The sequence below is a fragment of the Carcharhinus amblyrhynchos genome, chromosome 13 (assembly GCF_965287045.1).
Source record: "Carcharhinus amblyrhynchos chromosome 13, sCarAmb.v2.hapA, whole genome shotgun sequence".
NCBI lineage: Eukaryota > Metazoa > Chordata > Chondrichthyes > Carcharhiniformes > Carcharhinidae > Carcharhinus > Carcharhinus amblyrhynchos.
Genome location: NC_137336.1, coordinates 19,306,442 through 19,332,129, shown reverse-complemented (window position 1 = coordinate 19,332,129; position 25,688 = coordinate 19,306,442). Strand labels below are relative to the sequence as shown.

General features: G+C 42.6%; 1 protein-coding gene across 5 annotated transcripts in view; it reads right to left on the bottom strand.

The window, feature by feature from the left end:
* LOC145351748 (teneurin-2-like) overlaps positions 1-25,688 on the bottom strand; it is a 1,559,410-nt gene that overhangs the window by 1,009,546 nt on the left and 524,176 nt on the right. For 4 of the 5 annotated variants that reach the window (XM_080201350.1, XM_080201352.1, XM_080201353.1 and 1 more), the window contains exon 1: positions 1,613-1,839. The exons of the other annotated variant lie outside the window; for it this stretch is intronic. The gene's annotated coding sequence lies outside the window, so the exon portion shown is untranslated. Of the gene's footprint in view, positions 1-1,612; positions 1,840-25,688 lie in introns of those variants that run through there. 5 annotated transcript variants of the gene reach the window in all.

Here is a 25,688-nt window from a genome sequence, read left to right as displayed (position 1 = left end):
GTTTAGCTGAAGCATGAAGAAACTTTTGTTTGTCTTTGACTTCCGCTCAATCAAGTTTCATTTAAAATGCTCTTCACAGATTACTAACTAAGAGCTTTAGTAAATCCTTGTTGTTGTAATTGAACAACGTTTTGGCAATCATTTGTTAGCCCTTGAGCACTACACTGTATTGTATTATACCCCATACATTATTTAGTTGTCCTTAAGACCCAGTGAAGGTGTTCTTCATTAATTGTGCCACAATGACTGAAGGCAGCTGGTCAGAAGTCAATGGTTCTTTACACTCAGATCTCTATAGGACGATCACGGATAGCCGTGTCTATCTTCAAGCTCTTGATACTTAATTTAATAAACAGGGCACAGGTCGTGATAAAGTGCTCGACTGCAGATCACTATTCTGATCACTAGTGTACCACCAGAGATATTTTGATCACTGCACTTTGTATCAATCCTAAAATACATCGTAAAGAGAATGAAAGAGAGAGACTGAAATTGAGTGGGGGAACATATCTTAACATAATTTTACACCCTATCTTTATCCCTTTGTATTGTGTCAAGTAATTACAGATTGATAAAATGGCCAATATCCTTGGGGAAAATGGTCAAAATAACCTTAAAAGAGGCAATCTCTCGGTGAGTGGCAGCTGTGTTGCTGAATCTAAATGCTGTCCTCACAATCGTAGATCTAGTACTACAGCCATGCTTTACACTATAAATACCTCGCTTCATTTAAAAATCATTGCTTTAACCCTCGGAGGACTGCAGCAGCAAGGCTGCAGCAAAATCAGAGACTGCAACAGGGTTACAATTCCTCCTTATTTTATTTAAAGTTTACTTTGCAGGACAACCAATGCGTTGGATTGCTCCAGATTGCTTTAAGAGAGAGATAGAGAGATTTAGAGAAAAAACAATAGTCAGAGAACTGGATTTCTAAGTGTCACAGGGAAATCAAAAGAATGGCTTTGTATTCTGGAAAGCTAGCTCCTTAGCACCCTGGGGTTAAATCATACAGCTCAATAGCAACATAGAACCCACCAAAGATCAATTATTGCAAATCAGGTAGAGACTGTAATGACTTGAGGAAGTGTTAACATCATACAAGTTAAATTAATCTCTGACCTAACTGGTTTGTAAATCACTACTGATGAGGAAGAGGAAGATGATAATGATGATGAGGGGCAACACAAGCCTGACAGCATGTGGAAATTGCCTGTTTATGTATTTTAGAAAACAATAATAATTAATGTTGTATATGATACTGGGAACAAGGCATTATGTGGAAAATTCCTACGGTTAGAGCGTTAAAAAGCAGCTTGAACAATTTATGACAGTGATCTCCCTGTCTTTGCATTCCAGCACATGCTCTCTGAATGATAGCAAAGCTACAGAGTGCATCAGCATACACTGGGAAGCAGCGAAGCCCTTTTATCAGCTCTCTGCCTTCTCCAGATCAGCCTTGTTTCACCTTCTCCGATACATTTGTACTCCACTCAATATTGCCACCTCAAAGCAGGCATGACGGTCAGAAAGCGAGAACCTTGAAAGGAAAAAAAACATTTGTACATCTGGAATCATCTGTTAAAAATTCTACAAGAGTCTTAACATTCCTTACCACTCCATTCACCACGACCGACTTGCTTCCTCTATTTCCTAGCTTCTGAATCAAAGTTTGTCCACTTTTTTTTCTCTGCAGTGAATCAGTCCTTTACATATAATATTTGAAAGGGAAGACAAGCTGGCAAAATCATAATTGAAACAGAAAAATAAACAAGGAAACCCCCGAGATATTGTCAGCTCCAGCTGCAGCATGAAATGTTACTCACTAGGTGAGCTTAAACATTACGGACGACCGAGCTAGTGTATACAACCTTCTTCCGATTCAACCCAAAACAGTGCCACAGACTGAATGGAGGATGACATCCAATCCTGTGCTTAGAGCCAGGAGCACCCATGCATAGCAAATTGGGCTGTACCAATGCAGGGCAAGGGAAAGGGGGAGGTTGGCAATGGTGGTGTGATAATAATCCACAGGAATCAAACATATTCTTCTGATCTGCTAAAAGATTTCATTGCAAGCCGTTAACCCCACTGAGTCCAGAAAGGTAACCTTCGCAGAATGCTGCATAGCTTCCTGGAGAGTATAAGGCAATCCAGCTAAAATGTTGCCAGAGCAGCCTTGCTGAAATCCTCTTTTCAAAGCACTTGCCAGTATAAACAGTGGGAAGCACCTTACGGTGGGTATAGATCGCTTCAGAAGCGATTTTCACCAGGTGGAAACCCAGGTTACAAACTCCTCCCCATCAGCTGCAATCCAGCACTCGCTGCAAGCACAACAAATAAGATGGGACAAGACTCCACCCCTAGAAATAAAGCTCAATCTGACTGATGAAGGTGACAGAGAATCCAGAATTTTAAAAGGAATGGCACAGCAGGAAAGAGCCACAGATCTTTGTGTGTACGTGTTAAATATAGAATCACAGAATGAGTAATAAAGCTGGAATTTAATCAAGGGGTTCAGATGATGCCATAAACCATGAGAACAAAGCTCGAGTGGGTTTATGGACATCATCAGAACCCCCAGAGATCAAATTACCAGCTCTCTGCTGCCTTATTATTGTATTTTTTTCATCTGCATTACGGCCTGTATAAAACAGGTGCCGTGATAAGGATAGCTGAAAGTATTGCTGAAATGACATGTAATAGAGTGGGAAAGGATCTTGTGGTGTCACCACTGCAGCATAACTCTGTTCTCTGGGACTCAAGAGGCTACAATTACCCTTACAGTTCAGAAACAGAATTGAGTATCTCTGACAGAGTTGTAGAAATGATAATGTGCTCGGAGCATTGTGGTGTTAGCTTGCACTCTGTGAGTTTATACAGATTCCTGCAGACATTCAAATGCTATTAACTTTACATAGATATTGAGGTCATTGAGACCGTGGGTCAGATTTTACACCCCCGCCACCTCCCCGCCTTCAGTGTGGAGGTAAGTGAGTGAAGCTCGTAAAGTACAGCATGTGGCCTGCCCAACACCTTCCTATCCATCCCCAGCCTGTCTGACATTTTACAGGGGAAGGAGGGGGCTATAAGTGGCCATTAATAAGCACTTTGGTGCCTCACCCCACCCCTGCTATTTTACCCACGGCAGGGGAGGTTCAGGCCAAGTGGAGAGCTTGGCAGGTTGTGCTCGGAGAGCTAGGGTCAGGCAAGAAGTGAGACTGGGACCTTCGTAGGGTCCCCTGTGTCTAATAGAGCCATCTCTCCAACCGCACCCCACCCCATTCAAAGCCCTTTTCATGCTTCCCCTCCTAATCTTCCTCACACCCATAACTGAGGCCTGCGAGCCAGATTCAGCCAACACCTCAGGCTTACTTTCAGTCCAGCTCCATGTTATTATATGTTGTAGTCTTAATGAAAATATTGAGTTATTGAAACTAGCATGGGAATCATAGTGTCTTTGAATTGTTATTTTCCATTGAAAAGTTATTGACATGACCACAAGCTAAATGTCTTTTAAAAAATATAACAATAAAAAAGGCAATAGTTGTGAAGTCATCCACACATCCATAGAATAGGAAGCATAACTGTGACAAGCATGGCTGGCAACGGCGGGGTTGGGGAAAGATGTGACACTTAAAAAGCCCATTGGAGCACTGTGCCTCTGATCTGTCACTTCCTCTCACCGGGCATGTTTCATCTATGGTTGAAACCTGCCTGTAGACTGGAAACTTGTCGGTGCGTGAAATAAGTGTTAGAAGGTCCATTAATCAGCTTTATTGGCTGCTCACCCCTGATGGGCAGCTAGTTCTGACCCTGATGAGGCCTTTTTCAAAATGATTCCAGGGTTTGAATCATGCCAGCAAACCAGCCAGTGGCTGGAAATTCCAGGCTTGTTGGCCTCCTTTCCATCCCTCAGCTCACCACAAAAATCTGGCCCAGGAAGTTTCCATATGGGGTTTACTGGCTTTGTGAATATTATTTCCAGCACCCACCTGGAGTGGCTAGGACATGATCCTGCAAAGATTGAGGTTGGGATTTCTTTCCCCCCCTCCCCACAATTCACAGTAAGCTGCTAAGGCATCAAAATAGTATTTTCTGGAAGGTTTCAGCATCCTTTCGCAACGGAAAGTCGCAGTGAAAATTTTGGCCTGTGAAATAATCCTAATACATGTCCCAGTCGGTATCTTATGCCAAGAGCAAGTTTTGGAGATCTTTTAATTCCACAACTTACATTGTTACTGCATAATTAGCTTGGCACCATAGATCAACTCACTCCGACATGGTTAATAGAGGAGAACTGTGTCATTTGAATCCCAGCACATACACTAAGATCCCTCCCTGCCACTTCTCCTCAACTTTGAATCTGGTGGAGTTTGCTGGTTCAGAAGACATCTGCTCAATCAGCACAGATTGGACAAACTCTTGGACTGCTTGGGACAGGTATTGGGAATATCCCAAAGGCCAGTACATCCTGGAGTTCCAGTTGAAGTTATTGAGCCCCTGTAGTGCATGTAAAAAGGATCCCCAATTCTCTGCCTAAGATGACTTTTGAGTCAGGACACTTCTTTACGCTAGGTGGGAGATGGCTTCTCTCTCCTTGTTTTGTCCAAGACTGACCTGCCTTGGCCTGTCCTTGTAGATTAACAAGGTATTTCTAGATATCTCTCATCACAAGCATGTTTCTGTCCTGTGACAACAGTATAAATTTCTTTCCATTATTGGCAATAATGGGTTGATGACCAATCAATTCCCTATACAATGGAGGGTGTTTGCTAATCTGTCAATTCAGGCCATGAATAGACTCCAAAATATATTTAATTGTAATTCCATCTTCATGGGGCCAGCAAGTCTAACAGTTTTTGTTCTTTTATGTCTCTTCAATGGTAGGCACTCCAAGGTCATCTACAAGTTAATGTGTTTCCAGAGGAATGTCCAGACATGAAGCTAATCCTTGTCTGTGCAGAAACCACAAATCCGACAGAGTTCAGTTAGTGAAGGTGATTGTCCACATTTCAGGATGCCCTTAATAGTAAAAATGTTTATCTTCCTCATAGGTTTTACAGGCACATGATACAACCATGACAATCCATTTTCAGTTGCACTGATCAAACTGCACCAAGTTACCATTCATCAATATATGAAGAAATATTTCCAAGCAAGTTATTTAAAAGACAACATTCTAAAATATTGCCTGACAGTGCATGTCAAATTTTATATTTAGCAACATGCAAATGAGTTTGAGCAGAAATCTGAAGACAATCAAACAGTTCCTAAACCGAGCAGAATCTTGCTGCAATTTAAACCCAATTGAGTCCAAAGTGGAAATTCTATCTTTTATTTAAACAGAAGATGTCTTGGATCATGTCCAATCCACATCTCTTTTATTATAATGAGAACAGATTTGGCTTCTTTGGTTTCTCTTCATAGCTCAATATCTTAAACCTGGATTCATCTCATTCAGTCCTTTCAAGTGCTTTATGGATTTTCCTAAAGTATCTCACACTCACAATGGATCATAATTCTTCAAATATCTTCTTTTACATTTCTTTTAACTCAGAATATCAGAGTCGCTTTTTCATCTATACACATTAACACTAGATTTGTCTGAAACATTGCCAGCATATGATTTGATGATGTTTTCACTGTTTGGTCACTGAATTCTGACTTTTCATTGCTAATTATACATTTCTTAATATTAAATCTATCTCCATAATTAGTAGCTCACTGTAAATCTCTTTGCATTCTAGCCTTTTTCTCCAAACTCCTCACTTGTACATGCAACTTAGTATCAGTTACAATCTTAGATATTTTACATTTAACAAATTCATCTATGTATTGTATAAATTGTTGAATAATGTATAAATGGTTAGGTGCATTGACCCGAACAGGCGCCGGAATGTGGCGACTAGGGGGAATTTCCCAGTAACTTCATTGCAGTGTCAATGTAAGCCTTACTTGTGACTAATAAATAAATAAACTTTACTTTAAACTTTGCTTCAAATAACAGCTAAGGGATATAGCCCTGGAAAAAGTCACTGCAATGCAGTGTTAATGTATGCTTTACTTGTGATTAATAAATAAATAAACTTAACTTCAAATAAAAACAACTAAGGGATGTTGCCCTGGAAAAAGTCACTGGTTAAATTGTCCAATTGCAACATCCTTAAATGATCGCCCCTTTATTTCTTTTCATTTCATGTGGTTGAAATTTACAATCTCACTATTCACAAGAAGAGTTTTCAATCCAGCTACATTTTTTCAAATGTCTTGCAAAAATTAAGATGCAAAACAATCACATCAATACCAGGCAACTTTGTTATATTCTCAAAGTCCTGAGTTAAAAATTTCCAGTGGCTGTACGGCACGGCCTGTTTTTCATGATTTCCTATTATCTAGGGATTTTTATCTATATGCTTTTGCAACAGCTGTGATTTCACTTTTCTAACTCACATGAAGAATGGATAATAACGTATTGACATGATCTTGGTAAATCAAGACAAAGGGAAGAATTTTCCCCTCTACTGCATCCCTGAAATGTTCGCTTCCCAAGTGCAGTGAAGAGGAAGTCTGAATGGAGAATTGTTCCATCAGATATCTGCTCCCTGATCTTGGATTGCTGCCGCTCCAGATGAATTTATAGAATGTTTTCACAAAAACTTCCAAGATGTTGAGGAACTAACTAGTGGTAAAGCTATTTTAGACATAGTATTGGGTAGTTAGGGAGGGCTAATTAGTAATCTCGTAGTAAAAGAGCCCTTGAGGAAAAAGTGATTGCAATACAATTGAGTCCTGTGATTGCAATACAATTGAGTCCTGCAATAAGTTTGAGAGTGACAAAGTTGGGCTCAAAACAAGAATCGTCAAATTAAATTTAAAGCCAATTAAATTATCATGAGGTGAAAGTTGGCTAAATTTGACAGGTGAACAGTCTAAAAATTGTGGTGGTAACATCATAAACAACAGAAAACATTTAAAGTAATTATTCAACAAAAATATTTTTATTCCATCCAAGAACAAAAACTCAATGAGACAGTTGCGCCTGTGGCTCACCAGGGAAATTAAGGATCAGGCTGAAATACAGCAAGGTCACATTGGCGCAGTGGTTAGCGTTGCTGTCTCACAGCACCAGGGCCCTGGGTTCAATCCCAGCCTCTAACTATGTGGAGTTTGCACATTCTTCCTGTGTCTGCATGGGTTTCCTCCAGATGCTCTGGTTTCCTCCTACTTTCCTCCAAAGATATGCAGGTTAGGTGGATTGGCCATGCTCAATTGCCCCTTACTGTCAGGGAGATTAGCAGGGTAAATATGTTGCTTACACAGATAGGGCCTGGGTAGGACTGTTGTCGGTGCAGGCCTGATGGGCTGAATGACCATTTTCTGCATTGTATGGCTCCTAAGAGCCTCATTATATGATAGAAATCTGACCAATTCTGAGGAACGGACGATTTTAGAAACCAGTTAAGGTCAAATAAAAATGTGATAAAAAAGTGAAGAACATTAATTCACCAGGAATATAAAAATAAATGGTAAGAGATTTTACAAGTATATAAAAAAAATTAACTGAAATAAATGCAGATCCCTTAGATGCAGGAACCGGGATACGGGATATGAGCAAATTGCAGAGACATCAAACAAATATTTTGTGCCTGTTGTCACAGTTGAAGACACAAATGATATACCAAAAATAAAGGGGAACCAAAAGGCTAATAAGAATGAGGAAGTTTAAATAATCAGTATCAACAGATCAAATGTAGCAGAGAAACTTAAGGAAATAAGAAAGGGTCAAACTTAGAAAATCAACATTGATAGGGACAAGTCCTCCAGGCCTGATGGCCTACAGCCTAGGGTATTAAGAGATAGTGGACCCATTGGCTTCAATATTCCAAAATTCCCTGGACAGAGGAAAGATTCCAATGGATTGGAATGTAACATCCTTTCAAAAAGGGAGGGAAGCAAAATGTGGGAAATTACAGACAAGTTAGTTTAACATCTGTTGTTGGGAAAGTTAGAATCAAAGAAACAATATCAGGACATTTGAAAAGTCAAAACACTATCCATCAGAGTCAGCATGGTTTTAAGAAAGGAAACTCATGTTTGACTAATTTCCTAGAGTTCTTTGAGGGTGTAACAAGCAAAGTGAATGATGAGGATTCTGCAGATGTAATATATCTGTATTTCTGGAAGGCATTTGATAAAGTGTTGCACAAAAGGTTAATTCACAAAGTTAGATCTCATGGAATTGGGGTAATTTATTAGCTCAGATAGGTGGCTGGCTGATGGACAGAAGACAGAGAATTGAGATAATTTTTTTTTCTGGATGACAAGAAGTAACTAGTGGGGTACCACAGGGTTTGGTCCTTGGGCCCCAGCTATTTGCAATCTATATTAATGACTTGGATACAGGATAGAAGGCTGTATACCCAAATTTGCAGATGACACAAAAATAGGTGGGACACTACATAGAACACTGAAGCACAGTACAGGCCCTTGGCCCTCGATGTTGTGCCGAGCTATGTCCAAACCCAAGATCAAGCTATCCCACTCCCTAGTAAGTTGCAGTGAGGAAATAAGAACCTTACAAATGGATATAGCTAAGTTGGGAGAGTGGGCAAGAATATGGTAGATGGGAGTTTAATGTGAATAAGTGCAAAGTCATGCATTTTGGTCGGAAAAATGGGAAGGCAACTTATTATTTAAATAGAGAAAAACTTCAAGGTGCTCCAGTGCAGAGGGATCTGCATGTCCTCATTGATAAGTCACAGAATACAAGAATGCAGGTACAGCAGATAATAAAGAAAGTGAATGGAATTTTGGCACTCATAGCTAAAGGAATAGAATGTAAAGGTAAGGAAGTATTGTTGCAACGATACAAGGCATTGGTGAGACTGCACCTGGAGTACAGTTTTGCACAGTTTTGGTCCCCTTATTTGAAGAAAGATTGGAAGCTGTTCAGAGGAGGTTCATGAGATTGATTCCAGAGATGAGGGGTTTGTCATATGAAGAGGGATTGAACAGTTTAGGCCTATACTCTCTGGAATTTAGAAGAATGAGGGGAGATCAAATTGAGGTATACAAGATGGTAAAGGGTATGGATAAAGTAGACATGGAGTGGATGCTTCTGCTGATGGGACATTCTACGACAAGCGGTCATAGTCTTAGGATAAGGATTAGCAAATTTAAAATAGAGTTGAGGAGAAACTATTTCTCCGAAAGGGTTGTGAATCTGTGGAATTCACTATCCCAAAGTATGGTGGATACTGGGACACTGTATAAATTTAAGGAGGAGTTAGACAGATTTTTAATTGGTAATGGTTGAAAGGTCTGAGAGTCATAGAGGTTTACAGCATGGAAACAGGCCCTTCGGCCCAACTTCTTCATGTTGCCATTTTTTTTAAACCCCTAAGCTAATCCCAATTGCCTGCATTTGGCCCATATCCCTCTATACCCATTGTGCCCATGTAACTATCTAAATGCTTTCTAAAAGACAACATTGTACCCACCTCTACTACTATCTCTGGCAGCTTGTTCCAGACACTCACCACCCTCTGAGTGAAAAAAATGCCCTTCTGGACACTTTTGTATCTCTCTCCTCTCACCTTAAACCTATGCCCTCTAGTTTTAGACTCCCCTACCTTTGGGAAAAGATATTGACTATCTAGCTGATCTGTACCCCTCATTATTTTATTGACCTCTGTAAGATAACCCTTCAGCCTCTTACGCTCCAAAGAAAAAAGTCCCAGTCTATCCAGCCTCTCCTTATAACTCAATCGATCAAGTCCCAATAGCATCCTAGTAAATTTTTTCTGCACTCTTTCTAGTTTAATAACATCCTTTCTATAATCGGGTGACCAGAATTGCACACAGTACTCCAAATGTGGCCTTACCAATGTCTTGTACAACTTCAACAAGATGTTGCAACTGCTGCATTCAATGTTCTGACCAATGAAACCAAGCATGCCAAATGCCTTCTTCACCATTCTGTCCACCTGTGACTCCACTTTCAAGAAGCTATGAACATGTACTTCTCGATCTCTTTGTTCTGTAACTCTCCCCAATGCCCTACCGTTAACTGAGTAAGTCTTGCCCTGGTTCGATCTACCAAAATGCATCATCTCAAGGTTATGGGGAGAAGGTAGGAAAATGGGGATGAGGAAAATATCAGCCATGATTGAATGGCAGAGTGGACTTGATGGGCCGAATGGCCTAATTCTGCTCTTATATTTTTTGAAATTATGAACAGAGCATCAGGATCTGGAGACTAATTGGATTTTAATCCCAGCAATTTCCCCAATACAATTTCCTGACTGATGAAGAATTCCTTCAGTTCTGTTTTCATGCTAGACCATCTGTCCCAGAGTATTTCTGAGAGGTTATTTGTGTATTCCTTAGTGAAGACAGATCTAAAGTATTTGTTCAGCTGGCCTGTCTTCTCTTTGTTGCCAATTATGATTTTACCGAACTCTAACTGTAAGGGACCTACATTTGTCTTCATCATTCTTTTTCTCTTTACATATCTATAAAAGTTTTCACAATTAGTTTTAATGTTTTCTTCAAGCCTACTCTTGTATTCTGTTTCCCCCTGCCGAATTAAACACTTTGTCCTCCTCCGCTGGATTTTAAAATCCTCCCAGTCATCAGGTTTGCTGCTTTTTCTGGCCAATTTATATGTCTCCTCTTTGGCTTTAAAACTAACCCTGATTTCCCTTGTTAGCCATGGTTGAATCAGCTTCCCCATTCTCCTCTTACGCCAGGCAAGGATGTACAGTTGTTGAAGATCATCCATGATTTCTTTAAATGTCTGCTATTACCTATCCACTGTCAATCCCTTAAATATTATTTGCCAGCTTATCCTAGCCATAGCACGTCTCATACCATCAAAGTTAGCTCTCCTCAAGTACAGGTCTCAGACTTAACTGTGTCACTCTCCATCTAAATGAAGAATTCTACCATATTATGGTCACTCTTCCCCAAAGGATCTCACACCACAAGGTTGCTAATTAATCCTCTCTCATGACACAAAACCCAGCCTGCTCTCTGGTTGGTTCCTCGACATACTGGTCGAGAAAACCATCCCTTATACATTCCAATACATTCTCCTCCATTGCATTGCTACCAGTTTGGTGAGCCCAATCAATATACAGATTGAAGTCACCCATGATAATTGCTATACCATCACTGCACGCAAGTCTAATTTCCCACTTGATGTCATCTCAAACCTCACTACTGCTATTTGGTGCTCTGTACACAACTCCCACTAGTAATTTTTGTCCTTTGGTGTTTCACAGCTGCATCCATACAGACTCTACATCATCCAGGCTAACGTCCTTCCTTACTATTGCATTAATCTCCTCTTTAATCAGCAATGCTCTCCCACCCCACTTTCTTTCCTCATATATCTTTCCTGAATATTGAATACCCTTCGATGTTGAGTTCCCATCTTTGGTCATCCCGGAACCAGATCTCCATGATCCCAGTTACATCATATCTGTTAATGAATGTCTGCGTGGTTAATTCGTCCACCTTATTGCAAATGCTCCTGTATGGATTCAATTTTGATTTGATTTATTATTGTCACGTGTATTAGCATACGGTGAAAAGTATTGGGGGGCAAACCTCCTAGTCCAACCCGCTAATTATCTGGCCGGTTGGGCCAGGAGAATCGTGTGGGATTCGTGCATGCATTCCTAATGCACGCATCTCCGAGTGCCGGATATCCAGCATGATCAGGATCACGCAGGAAACCAGTGGGGCCAGAAGGTAAGTAATTTAAATCTTATTTTAATGGAGTTAAATTTAGTTATCAGACTTGGGATTGAATACTCTGGCCTCTATATCATCTCCCACCTTATCAGTACAAATTCGGTCCGGCGGGCTTTAGAGTAGTTCCCCACTTTTGGGGAGCTAATGGAAGACCCTGCTGGAGTGCAGGAGGTCAATCAGGGCCCCCCCCCCGGGGGGGACGGGAGACAAGGGGGGTGGTGCCCCATGAGCATGGCCATCCTGGCAAGTAAGAAGTCTCACAACACCAGGTTAAAGTCCAACCAGTTTATTTGAAAGTAAACCCACAAGCTTTCGGGGTTTACCCCTTCGTCAGGTGAGTGGAGACCCCGAAAGCTTGTGGGTTTACTATCAAATAAACTGGTTGGACTTCAACCTGGTGTTGTGAGACTTCTTACTGTGTTTACCCCAGTCCAACGCCGGCATCTCCGCATCCTGGCAGTGCCAGGCAGGGGTACCTTGGCACTGCCCACCCGATATCGGGCAGTGCTAAGGAAGCAGGTCCTGGGGGCAGTGCCAAAGGGATGGGACCTGGTGGGTGGAGCCAGCTGGGGGCAGGGCTGAGGGACAATCAGTGGGGTTGAGGGTGGGGGGGGGCGGTCCCATGGCCATTCTGCAGACAGGATCGGTCAGGGCTGGGTCAGGCCAGCAATCAGGGCTAGCAGAGAGAGGGATTTGTTGGGGGAATCTGCTTTCCATAGGGTTCTGCCTCCCGGGCCATCTGCCTCCAGGGGAGGAGGGCTGCCTCCCTGGTCGGAGGGGTCTGTTAGGGTCGGAAGGTGGGAAATTATCATTGCTGTGGGGGAAGGGGGCTGGAGATTGGGTGCTCTGGAATAGAGTGGGGTAGGTCGGGGCTGGCCTGGGAATGGTCATGTAATTGCGATCGGGCCGTGGGGGCAGGGCAGGGGAGAGGGATGTAGGGACGGCTTTTCTAGGGTTCTAAGCCAGCCAGTAATTGATAGTTCAGCATCGCTGCGCATGCGCAGAAATCTGGAACTGTCAGATTCTGGTGTGAATGGGCCCCACCCTCCAAGCTTTTAATGATATTCACGATTGTGATCTCTGCATTGTGTGGGAGATTCGAGTCTGAACTCCTACTGAAAAATGAATCACGATTTACATCATTTTTCCCACAAATTCAGCACTTAGAACTTTTTTAGGAGAATCGCCCCATTGTTTCTTCCTCGCTATGCAGACAAAGCATACTGTTCATAGAGAAGGAAACGAGAGAGTGCAGAATATAGTGTTACAGTCATAATTAGGGTGTAGAGAAAGATCAACTTAATGCAAAGTAGGTCCATTCAAACGCCTGATGGCAGCAGGGAAGAAACAGTTCTCAAGTCAGTAGGCACGAGACCTCAGGCTTGATCAATGGCGCTGAAAATACAAATCAAGTTCTACAATTTAAACCGAGACTAATCCTCCTTCTCATGTGTGTGTGTGCTTGTGTGCACAGATGCTCATGCATGGTGTATATGTGGGGTCTGCATGACAACATGAGTGCCAAATGACTAACATTATGTTTTTATTATTTTTCTCTGCAGTTAGTGGTTAAAGTCATAGAATCATACAGCACAGAAAGAGGCCATTCGGCCCATCGAGTCTGCACCAACCACAATCCCACCCAGGCCCTACCCCCATATCCCTACATTTTCACTCACTAATCCCTCTAACCTTTGCATCTCAGGACAATAAGGGCAATTTTAGCATGGCCAATTAACCTAACCCACACATCTTTGGGTGTGGGAGGAAACCGGAGCACCCGGAGGAAACCCACACAGACACAAGGAGAATGTGCAAACTCCACACAGACAGTGACCTAAGCCAGGAATTGAACCCAGATCCCTGGAGCTGTGAAGCAGCAGTGCTAACCACTGTGCTACCGCGCTGCTCATAAGATAACAAAGTCTTTGTTGTTTATTTAACTCATGAAAATGTTGGTGATTGGCTCCATCTTGCCCACTGCATGAATAGATAAATTTGAAAATGCGTACTCTTGTGAAAGAGAACTTAAACTTTTTTATGAGCGACCGAGGAGATTGAATAACCAGTTCATCTCTTCTCTGGTTGCAACAATTCACTCAGGACGCAATGAGGAGAAATTTAGGTTGTGAATCTTTGGATTCCTTCTGCACTGTAGGGATTCAATGATTCTACTGCAAATTCTCCTCATCATTGTACATATTCAAAGCAGCTTTCAAGAATCAAAGGATAAAGGGGAAAGAACTAGAAAGTAAAACTGATGTAGAAGATCAGCCATAATCGGATTGAAGGTAGACATGGTTTAAGAAGCCATATGATCAGCGAAGACCATAGGAGCAGAATTAAGCCACTCAGCCCATTGAGTTTTCTCCGCCATTCAGTAATGGCTGATACTTTTTCTTCCCTATTCTCCTGCCTTTTCCCTACAAATGCCTATTAATCAAGAACCTATCTATCTCTGTCTTAAAGACACTTGATGACCTGGCTTTCACAGCCTTCTAAAGCAAAGAGTTCCACAGATTCATCACTCTCTGGCTGAAGAAATTCCTCCTCATCTCTGTTTTAAAATATCATCCCTTTAGCCTGAGATTGTGCCCTCTGGTGCTAGTTTTTCTGACTAGTGGAAGCATCTTCTCCATGTCCACGCTATCCAGGCCTCACAGTATCCAAAAGTTTCAACACCCCACCATCACCCCCCAGCTCATTCTTTTTAACCTCCAATGAGTACAGGTCCAGAGTCTTCAACCATTCCTCATACGACAAGCTCTTCATTCCAGGGATCATTTTTGTAAACCTCTTCTGGACCCTTTTCAAAGCCAGCTCATCCTTCCTTGGGTCTGGGGCCCAAAACTGCTCACAATACTCCAAATGGAGTCAGACCAGAGCCTTATACAGCCTCAGAAGTCCATCCCTGCTCTTGTATTCTAGCCTTCTTGATACGAATGCTAACGCTGCATTTGCCTTCTTAACAGCCGACTTAACCTGCATGGTAGCCTTCAAAGAATCTTAAACAAGGAGTCCAAAGTTCCTTTGTGCTTCTGATTTCCTAAGCATTTTCCTATTTAGAAATGCTTAGTTTATGCTCCGTTCCTCTTTCCAAAGTGCATAACCTCACACTTTTCCACAAACTTGTGGTCCCAGCACTGACCCCTCAGGCACACCACCTGTCACCGGCTGCCACCCTGAAAAATACTCATTTATCCCCACTCTCTGCCTTCTGCCAGTCAGCCAATCCTTCATCCATTCCAGATCTTACCCTTAACACCATGGGCCTAACACCTATTTACCAGTCTCCTACGCGGCACCTTGTCAAAGGCCTTCTGAAAATCTAAATAAATCGCGTCCACTGGTTCTCCTTTATCTAACTTCCTTGTTACCTCCTCAAAGAACTCTAAGAGCTTTGTCAGACATGACCTCCTCTTGATGAACCCATGTTGACTCAGTCCTACTTTATCATGCACTTCCAAGTACGCCACAATCTCATCTTTAATAATGAACTTGCCAACGACCAAAGTCAGTTAACCGGCCTATAGTTTCCCTCCTGCTGCCTCCCTTCCTTCTAAAACAGTGGTGTTACATTAGCTACTTTCCAGTCCTCTGGTACTCTCTCTGCCTCCAGTGATTCCTGAAAGATCACCACTAATGCCTCCACAATTTTCTCAGCTATCTCTTTGAGAACCCTGGGGTGTAGAACATCCGGTCCTGGTGATTTATCCACCTTCAGACCTTTCAGTTTCCCCAGAACATTCTCCTTAGCAATGGCCACTGCACGCACCTGTGCCCCCTGATTCTCCTGGAGCTCTGGCATCCCACTGGTGTCTTCCACCATAAAGACTGATCAAAATGACTATTCGTTCCACTGCCTTTTTTGTTTCCTATTATTACTTCTCCAGCCTCATTTTCCAGTGGTCCAATATCTATGTTTGCCACTCTCTTATCTTTACATATTGAAAACAAAACTCTTCCTGTCTTTTTTTTATATTACTAGCTAGCTTACACTCATCCTTCATCTATTTCTTATGTTCTTAGTTCCACTAAATGGATGTGAGTGGGTTAGTGTCTGTAATAGATACAGAATGGCAGAGTAATGTGAATCTGGTGTGAAGGGAATTTTTCAGGTTCTTTCCTCATTATCGCTGACTCCACCCAATGGAAAGCCGTGTCAAGGAACCTGGCGATGTGATCCTTGTCGATCAGAGATCGAGTGTGTGTGTGTGTGTGTGTGTGTGTGTGTGTGGGATCTTCATGAAGAAACAAGAGGGGGAATGGCTAATATTAAGACTGCCTCTTTCCAGGTGTATCCTTGCTTTTGGCTGTTATTCTATTACTGCCAATGGCCAGGAGCACACCTGCAATACTCTTGGGCCTGCAGCTCTATTTTTCACTGCATTAACCTACAGCAGAAGTACATGGCTGATCTGCGGAGGAAAGCCTTTGTCAGGGGATCATTATAATTGTGCAAATGGCTTGGATCAGGGACAAACTGACTTAATCCTTCCTTCATAGGGACAGCAGACTTTAGGTCCAGCTGCATCATAGAGAGAAAAATAAGCTCTCAAACCTCCAGTCCCCAGGATTATGCTAAGTGTTGGGTCACTGCTGTAACTATTGGTTTGCAAATCTCCACAATCACTTCAAAAATATCAACTTATCCCTTTCAAGCTCAATATCGAGGATTTTTACTGACAAAACCTTCAGCTGTTTCTTTTATTTTCTGTGTGTGTGCATGTGTATGCTTGTGTGTATGTGTGTGTGTATATGTTTGTGTGTGTGTGTGTCTGTGCACGTTTGTCTGTGCGTGCGTGCATCTGCCATCTCCCACCCCATCCTGCCCTCTACACATACACTGTCCACCCAGAATTAAGTCTCTCACATCCTGTTCATTCTTGTTAGGGAGGAGAAAGAAATCCATTTCTGAGTTGATTGCAGAGATTTTTGTTATTCATTCATGGGTTCTGGGCATCACTGGCAGGGCCAGCATTTGTTGCCTGTTCCTGAGGGCATTTAAAAGTCAACATATTGCTACAGAGTTCCATGTAGGCCAGACCAGGTAAGGACAACAGATTTCCTTCCCTCAAGGACAATAGTGAACCAGACAGGTTTTTATGGTAATTGCTTTTATGGTCATCATTAGACTTTGAACTCCAGATTTTTACTGAATTCAAATTTTAACACCTGCCATGATGGGATTTGAACCTGGGTCCCCAGAGACAGTTACAGCTACTTATACATGTGCTCGAAAGTATTACCAGAAATTGGATCACCTCTTCCATTAAATTTAGTCCTTCTCCTCGACATTAATTCAGCCAAGTGCAAAACCTACTTAAACCACCAGTCAAAGCTCCAGTGGAATCCCTACAGTGCAGAAGGAAGCCATTTGGCCCATCGCACCGACAACAGTCCCACCTAGGCCTGTCCCCATAGCCCCATATATTTACCCTGCTATTCCTTCTGATACTGAGGGTCAATTTCGCATGGCCAATCAACCTAACCAGTACATCTTCAGGGTGTGGGAGGAAACTGGAGCGTCCGGAAAAAAACCATGCAGACATGGGGAGAATGTGCAAACTCGACACAGATGGTGACCCAAGGCCGGAATTGAGCCTGGGTCCCTGGTGCTGTGAAGCAGCAGTGCTAACCGCTGTGCCACCGTGCCACTTCATAGCTAGTTGTCCATATGTGATCAGATTGATGTAATTAACCAAAGCAAAGTATTTTAAATACAATATCTGCAGTACACTGGGGCCTTAACTTTAACTCGCTGTCAAAATGCAACTACACAGGTGGCACAGTTGAATCTGACATTGTCCTTTTTACCTCAGGGATTCTTCATCTCAAATGAAATCAAATATTAATGACTTACGATTCCTTCATCATGCAAAAAAGCTTGCAAAGAAGGAAAACCTTGACAGAAAATCACTTCTTTCTGATGACCTTACCTTAGGAATTAAAATTGGTGTTACAATAAAAGAGCTTAACAGGTTTGTACAATAATCCTCTGCCTCCTGCGTTTAGTGGTGTGGTTTAATTAATACCTGCATTAAAATAGTGAAGAGTTTTTAAATATTGACAACGGTAACTTCTAAGCTACTTCTAAAAGATGCACTGCAGCAACTCACCAAGGCAGCTTTGATGTCACTTTCCATACCTATGATTTCTATCATCTAAAAGGACAAGAACAGCAGGTACATGGGAACCCCACCATCTGCAAGTTTCTCACCAAGCCACACAGCATCCTGACTTGGAAATATATTTTTTCTTTCATTATCGCTCAGCCTAGAACTCTCTCCCTAATGACACAATGAGTGTGCCTACACCAAATGGGCGGCAGCTTTTCAAGAAGGCAGCAGATCACCATCTTCATAGAATCCCTACAGTGCAGAAGGAGACCATTTGGCCCATTGAGTCTGCAGCAACATTCTGAAGAGCACCCACCCCAGGCCCAAACCCTTACTCCGTTCCCATGCAGCATGTACCATGGCTAATCCACGTAACCTACACACCAGGGGAGAATTTAGCATGGCCAATCCACCTAACCTGCACATCTTTGGACTCAGGAAGGAAAGCAGAGCACCCAGAGGAAACTAAGACAGACACTGGGAGGATGTGCAAACTCCACACAGACAGTGACCCAAGGCCGCAATTGAACCCGGATCCCTGGTACTTTGAGGCAGGAGTGCCAACCACTGTGCCACTTTGCTATCATTAAGGGTCATCTCAAGGGCAATCAGGGAATGTCAGTAAATGCTGGTCCCATGAATTAATCAGTAAAAGAAAGGCTTGAACCCATTCCATTGAATACAAATCTATATTGCAAAAACTTCCCAGAAAAAGACAATAGTTGATAGTGCAACTCAGTTATCATTAAGTATGACAAACATAACAGAGGTCACCAGCATCTTCTGTGCTTGTGCTCAGGTGCATTGTTGTAGAACTGCAGGGAGGGTTAATTCTGTCTCTTTACAAACATTATGCCTGACATGTGGGAGCTCACTTCTGATGCAGAGCTTAAGAACATTTCTCACTAATGACCTCAATCACCTTGAGATAAGAAAATTATACATTTTCACTGTCTCCACCGTCTGCCCAAAAGTGAAACAGTGAGCACACTGTTGCACTTTTTCGTCACCCAGACTTATGTTTAGCCAGTTCCTTTCAATAAAGACAATTTTGTGGCACTGACCTCAACAATAGCATAATCAGAACAATGACATATGAAAAACTGCATCGACAAACAGGGCCACGGGTCATATGGTCTAACTCTGCACTGCCACATCAAACACGCACGTGCACATTTGACAGCATTATTGATCAGCAGTGTGTCTCAGACTTTTAGTAATTGATATGCAAATTCCTTGGCAAATTCCCTTGGAAAAGCTGTGAGAAAAGTGAGCCACTGTCAAGGTGCGGAAGATAAAAGCAGTTCATTCAAGCTAGTTGTTCATTACTTCCTTGGCAAAAGCTGACAGACTTTTAAAAAGAAGTTGGGTTCAATTCATCTTCATTAAAGAGTTAATTGTTCAGTGACCTTAGCATTCTTTGAAAGTACTTAAATTTTCAGATCAATAAGAACAAATGTGAGCTTGTTCAATATTTTCAGTTCTCTTTCTTTCTCCCTATTTTGCGCACTCTTCAGTACATACAAGCTTTTCTTGCATTGTGTCATTACCACTGTTTTATTTATCACTGTTAAGCAAGATACTTTGTCACTCTTGTGCAATTATAGCTGTACAAGGTACAACACTTAATTTATTTTCAGCAATCCTTCAAGGGATATCAACATTTTGTTCTCATCCTCATTTCCAAATCTCTCCTTGCCCTCCCCACCTTCTCTGTGATCTTATCCAGCACTATAAATCTCTGGGGTCTCTCCACCCCTCCAGTTTTGGCCTCTGTGCATTCCTGATTTCCATCAGTCTGCCATTTGCAGCGATACCTTCAGCTACCTCGGCCCTAAGCTCTGGAATTCCATCCCTAAACCTTTCTACCTCTCACGCTTCAGTGAAGATGCTCCTCCGACTAAGCTTTCGATCTCCTGCCCCAATAGGTCACATTATGCACTGACCGTGACAGGCAGGAAAGACTGTGGCTTAGTGGTAATGTCATTGAACTAGTAATCCAAGGCCCAAGCCTCAAATCACACCATGACAAAATTTTAATTCAATTAATAAATCTGTAAAATAAATCTAATCTCAGTAATGGTTACCATTAGATTGTAATTAAAAAAACTACAAAAACCTCTTGACTCTTAACTGTTCTTTGAAATGGCCTAGCAAGCCATTCAGTTCACAGGTAATTAGAGATGGGCAATGAGATAACTCCTTAGAGGCCAGTGTCCCTTCAACAGATTATATTATTTACAAACTCTGTATCACTCCTCATGAGCTTCAGGTACACAGTCAGAATCCGGAGTGCCAGTCGATCTGCCGCAACCATATTCGTATTCATGTAGACTCCCTGATGGAGCGGGCAATTATGACTTCAATCGGAGAGCTCATACTACAAAAAAACCCAACCTCATGTGCCTCCTTGAAGGCAACAAATGCTAGCCTTGCAGGTGATGTCCACATCCCATGAAGGAACAAATAGAAAGGGGGTGGAATTTTCCAGCCATTCGCTCCAGTGGGATTTTATGGTCCTGCTGCAGTGAACAGAGATTTGGATGAGCATCAAATTCTTCATCCCTGCTTGCAACAGCAGCAGGGCATGAATAACCGGTAAGACTGCGCCTACAATCTCTCAGTGCATGCTGCATTGAAACTAACAGCAGCCTTGGGTGAATGTGAAACGCAGAAATTGTTCTCAATGATTCTGTCCTCCTCGGAGCAGGAATGTGGGGAAGTGGACCTTGGAGCGGGAGTGGGGAAGCGGTCTCACAAGGGTGAGTGGGTGAGTGGGGCTCTGAGCGGTCTTAGAGTGGGAGTGAGAGGGTAAGCGGGTCTTGGAGTGGGAGTGAGGGAAGCGACCATGGAGCGAGATTAGAGGCTGGTACAGAGGAAAACAGGAAGGGCGTTGCGGTGCAGGGCAAATGGAGATCACTGGCATGTAAGAAAGAGGGGTGAAACTCTCTCTTTGTGTGTAAGAGACAGAGGTGTGTCTACATGTAAGAGGGAGATGAGCATGAGAGAGGGAGAGAGAAGTGTGTCTATGGATGAGAAGGGGAGATGAGAGTGTGTGTGTGTGTGTGTGTGTGTGTGAGAGAAAAAGGGGTGAAAGCATGAGTGTTCGTGTGTGTGAGAGAGAGGGGCGAGTAGGTCTGTTTGAGAGAGAAAGGGAGAAAGAATTGAGTGTGTGTGTGAGTCTGTACATCTCTGAAAGTGAGTTGAGAGCGTGTGTGTGTTCATGTGTGTGTGTGTGTGTGTGTGTTTCTGATCTAAGAATCTAGCTTTCCAGCAACAATTCTCCCATTAATCAAATCAATCAAAAGAGCAACATTACTTCTTCCATTAGAAATGGCAAAAAGTCAAGACTTAAGTACATTTTAAAACAAAGTAACATTTTAATTATGATAAGCTTATACATATAAGAAATAGAAAGGACTTTCACAAATTAGGATTTTGTATGTTTGTCCCTCCTGCATGAAAACAACCATTTTTTATTGGTTTATTTATTCAACAAAATAAGAATATTTCTCAGGGGTCCCATCAGTGCACAAGGGAGGTCAAAAGGGTTCCATGGCTAGAAAAATTAGGGAATCCCTAAATTAGTGCAATCCCTGGATTTGGCGATTGTTCATTCAGTGCTGTCACTCAACACTAAATTGGCTTTGTTCCTAACAGTGGAAGTGGGTGTGGTTCCCGTACAATGGAATAATTTGCCAGTCTCTGGGGATCTCGGCAAGAAAAGAATTGTCCGGTCAGAGTGGTGCCTGAATCGTGGAACCATTTTTTCCAAAACAAAGGATTCAGCTCATCAGCATAGCAGTCAGTTCGGCAGTCACTATGGTCAGACAATTACATAATTTGGTCAGTGTGGACGCTGATAAATGGAATTGTTCAATAAATTGGTGGTGCTAGTTGCTTAAGAAGATTACATGATGCTTGTTCATTTTTATGGAATTGCAAATAAAAGTGTCAATTTTTTAAAGAATTTCTGCAAGAACTTGTAGCTGTGATGTATCACCTCTCTATAGTCCACAACCTCATAAAAAGAAATCTTTTGCACTTTAATTGCACAATATACAAATGCAATATAACATGCTGCTGAAGTTATGACCATGCCTATTCAAATCACATTCTTTGGGACCAGATGTTTTGATCCAGCTAACACTTCTCTGCACCATATGCCTCTGACTACTTACTAGAGTGATGTGGAGATGCCTACCTTAAACTGAGTTACTCTACTAGCTAGAGCCCATTGGGCTGATTTTTTGGGATCAGTGTTTGGAGAATCACCAATTCGCCATAAGTGTAGGGCAGCGGAATAGACTGCAGATTTTGATACTAGGCCTCTGTTCCTTTATGTGTAGGGGGAATGCACTTAAAGTGGGAGGGGTAAATTTCAAAGGAAACATGAGGGGCAAGCTTTTTAACACGGGGATTGGTAGATGTCTAGAACACACTGCCTTGGGTGGTGGTGGAGGTAAATACAATGGGCCTTTTAAGGGGCTTTTGGATAGACACACAAATACGCAAGGAATAGAGGGATATGGATCAAGGGCAGGCAAAAGGCATGAGATTAATTTGGCGTCATGTTCAGCACAACATTGTGGGCTCACGGGCCTGTTCGTGCGCTGTGATGTTCTATGTTCTATTACCTACAACAGTTTCACGCCAAATATTCCCATGGAAATGAGACACAAAGGTGCACTCCTGATACCTCCAGCCTCGCCTTTTGAAAGTTTCATCCCAAGGTCATCCATTTCCAGGGCAGCTAAAGAAGCTTGCAGTGAAGCTTCTGCCTACCGCCCACCCCTCCTCCTCCCCCCACCCCCCCTCAGATCAATAGGTCTGCAGGGAGGTCAGGCAGCAAGGGAAAAGGAGATCTAAATTTATCAGCTTTCGGTCACAGCCTTTGAACAGTCATTCAAGCCTGGATGCCTTCTGAGCACTGTTCTTTCCTCAGCTGTGATTCCGTTGCTGTGCCCATTTCCCAGCACAATGCCCTGCCAGGTGCCAACAGTGTGATCTCCCAAGTTGATGACCTGACCTATCAAATCTAGGTGCCCTGGGGCTTGGACAGATGGCATGTTTATTGAAAGCATTCTGCTGTGCATGTGCTGTGCGGAGATGGGGAAGTGAGGAACGGGGGGGGGTGGGGGGGGGAGGTGGTGGTGGGGGGAGTGTGGAAATAATGAAGGTAGATATACCAAGCCCATCTGATAGCTGATAAATCTCCAGCCAAAAATAGTAAGACCCAATCCATTGTTCTTAATTTTGCAACTCAGGAAACTATATTTTACTTTGACATTATTAAAAACTACGCTAATGTGAACTAACAACCTTGATGCTTTCTAAGCATATTTTTTCTACTTTCATGAATGCTCCGTTGCCTCTATTTTGTGAATAATTAGCTTGTGACTTGACAGCGATACCACTGAGCTGGGTCAAGCAAGGATCTCTCTTCTCAGTTCAGATAAAGCTGTCCTTCTCCCTCACTCAGTTCCACGATTCACGTGTACCACAAGTTGCTCTGCATGTCAAGCTTTTTTTTTAAGATGCCTGCCCTGCATAGCTTCTCCTATTTTACTTGCAGTCAAATCAGTGAGCTGTGACAAGACTCAAGGAGATAAACATATTCTCGTGGGGGGGAGCTGTAAGATGTCATGCGTGGCTTTAAAATAATCAAGGGAATTGATAAAAGTGGAAGAGAGGCACTTGCTACAAAATCTGGATGAGAGAAAGCTCAGGAGCTCAAAAAGTTACAAGTTAAGCCCAACTTGTGAAGCGTATTTTTTTACAGTTGTCAGATTGTGGAAAAGGTCTAGCACAGACAAAACTGACTGCGCTGAAGCATCCTGGAAGGAACTGAGACCAATTTGTTTCTCAGTAGAAATAAGGAGCACATGAGGTGGCGAAAAGACAAGAAATAGCAACGTTTATGCAGAAACAGGATCTGAAAGGCAAGAAGAGGGGCGGCACGGTGGCACAGTGGTTAGCACTGCTGCCTCCCAATGCCAGAGACATGGGTTCAATTCTGAACTTGGGTCACTGTCTGTGCGGAGTCTGCACATTCTCCCCATGTCTGCGTGGATTTCCTCTGAGTGCTCCGGTTTCCCCCCACAGTCCAAAGATGTGTAGGTTAGGTTGATTGGCCATGCTAAATTGGCCCTAGCCTCAACGGGATGAGCAGACTAAATATGTGGGGTTACGGGAATAGGACCTGGGTGGGATTGTGGTTGCTGCAGACTCGATGGTCCGAATGCCCTCCTTCTGCACTGAAGGGATTCTATGCTTCTATTCTAATCCATGATTCTATGAAGAGGCATTATAATCTAGATTGCACTGTAATAATGTGCGATCAGTGAGTGAGAGGTAGCTCCACACCTATGAGATATGTGGGGTGTGATTCTTCGACCTCCCAGCTGCATGTTTCCTGCCAACGAGATGTGGCATGTTGTTTGCTAGCAGCAGGATTCTCTGGTGCTCCTGCTATCAATGGGAATTCCCACTGATGTCATCCCATGCTGGCAGGAAATCCACGGGCTGGGGTGCACTGCTGGTGGGATTGGAGAATTCTGTTGGCGTGAACAGCCGGAGAATTCTGGCCATGATGTTGATTTGTGAGTATGATCAGATTTGGTCTCTTAATCAACTGCACATGCAACGTTTGTGACTGAAAGAAAACGCTGAGTTTACTGTGATGTTGCCTTTATTGGTGTCCAGTTCTGGTCATAGAAAGTTGTACTTTGTTTAGCAAGAAGACATTCAAGTACTGCAGGCAGGTTGCTGAAGAGTCACAAAACTAAAATCTAATCTCTGAAATCTGAGTTCTGAGGGAAGAAAACATCAGAATATAACCAGTGACAAATTTGTATTGGATGTAACATGACCAATGGTAACAAGATGTAAGAGTCAGCTGACCCAGTAAACAATTGAAGCAGTTAAAGAATGATGTACTAGTCAGCTGACCAGCTGACTCACTATAAATAAGAACCTGTGTCGAATTGTGGGGAGCTTGGAGTGGTCCAGGGTAAGGCCACAAGTCTGAAGTAATGAAGTATCTTTATTAACTCTTTTCTTTGATTTGTAAGTTGGAGTAAGTCTTGTTATATTTTTATTGTCTGCATTTGAAGAGTTCCTTCTGAAGAAACAGAAAGGAGGGATTCACATGCAAAAATATGCCTCAGGTGACAATAGATAAATTGGTACAGGGAAGGTTAACTCGCAATAATAAAACACAGAAGTAGTACCCTGAGACACAAGCAAGGATTTTCCCATCATGGCAGAGGTAGTGAGCTATTGCCTGCTGGTGGGATCTTCCTGTCCTGCCAAAGTTTTATATATGGCTCACTCACCCTTACCAATGGGGGACCCACTGTAGCAGTCAACTTTGATGTGAACAGATGGTCAGGGCTGGAAAATCCTGCCACAAGTTAATTTCCAAGTCATTTTTAGATTGAAATCAAGAATATCACGATGAGGGGAAATTGCAACAACTTCTATCCATAACTTCATCTGTTAACAAAAAACATACTAAACTGTTTAAAAAGGGCCAGCTTTCTTTCAAGAAAGGACACCGACTAAAGATGGCTGCCATGAGTCATCTGATGTCCAGACTTGCAATTTAATCTTATCTGGAAAACTTCTATGCGGATTGCACTGCAGACATGTTGCCCATGACATTTCACACTTGGGGGGGTGCCATGGTCCATTTCAGAAAGGATATTGAAAGAAATGGACATGTTAGCTGGAATTTTACCAGCATGTCCACCCCGGAATTGGGATGGGCGAGGTTTGCAGAACAGCATTCTCCGTTGGCGTCGGGTG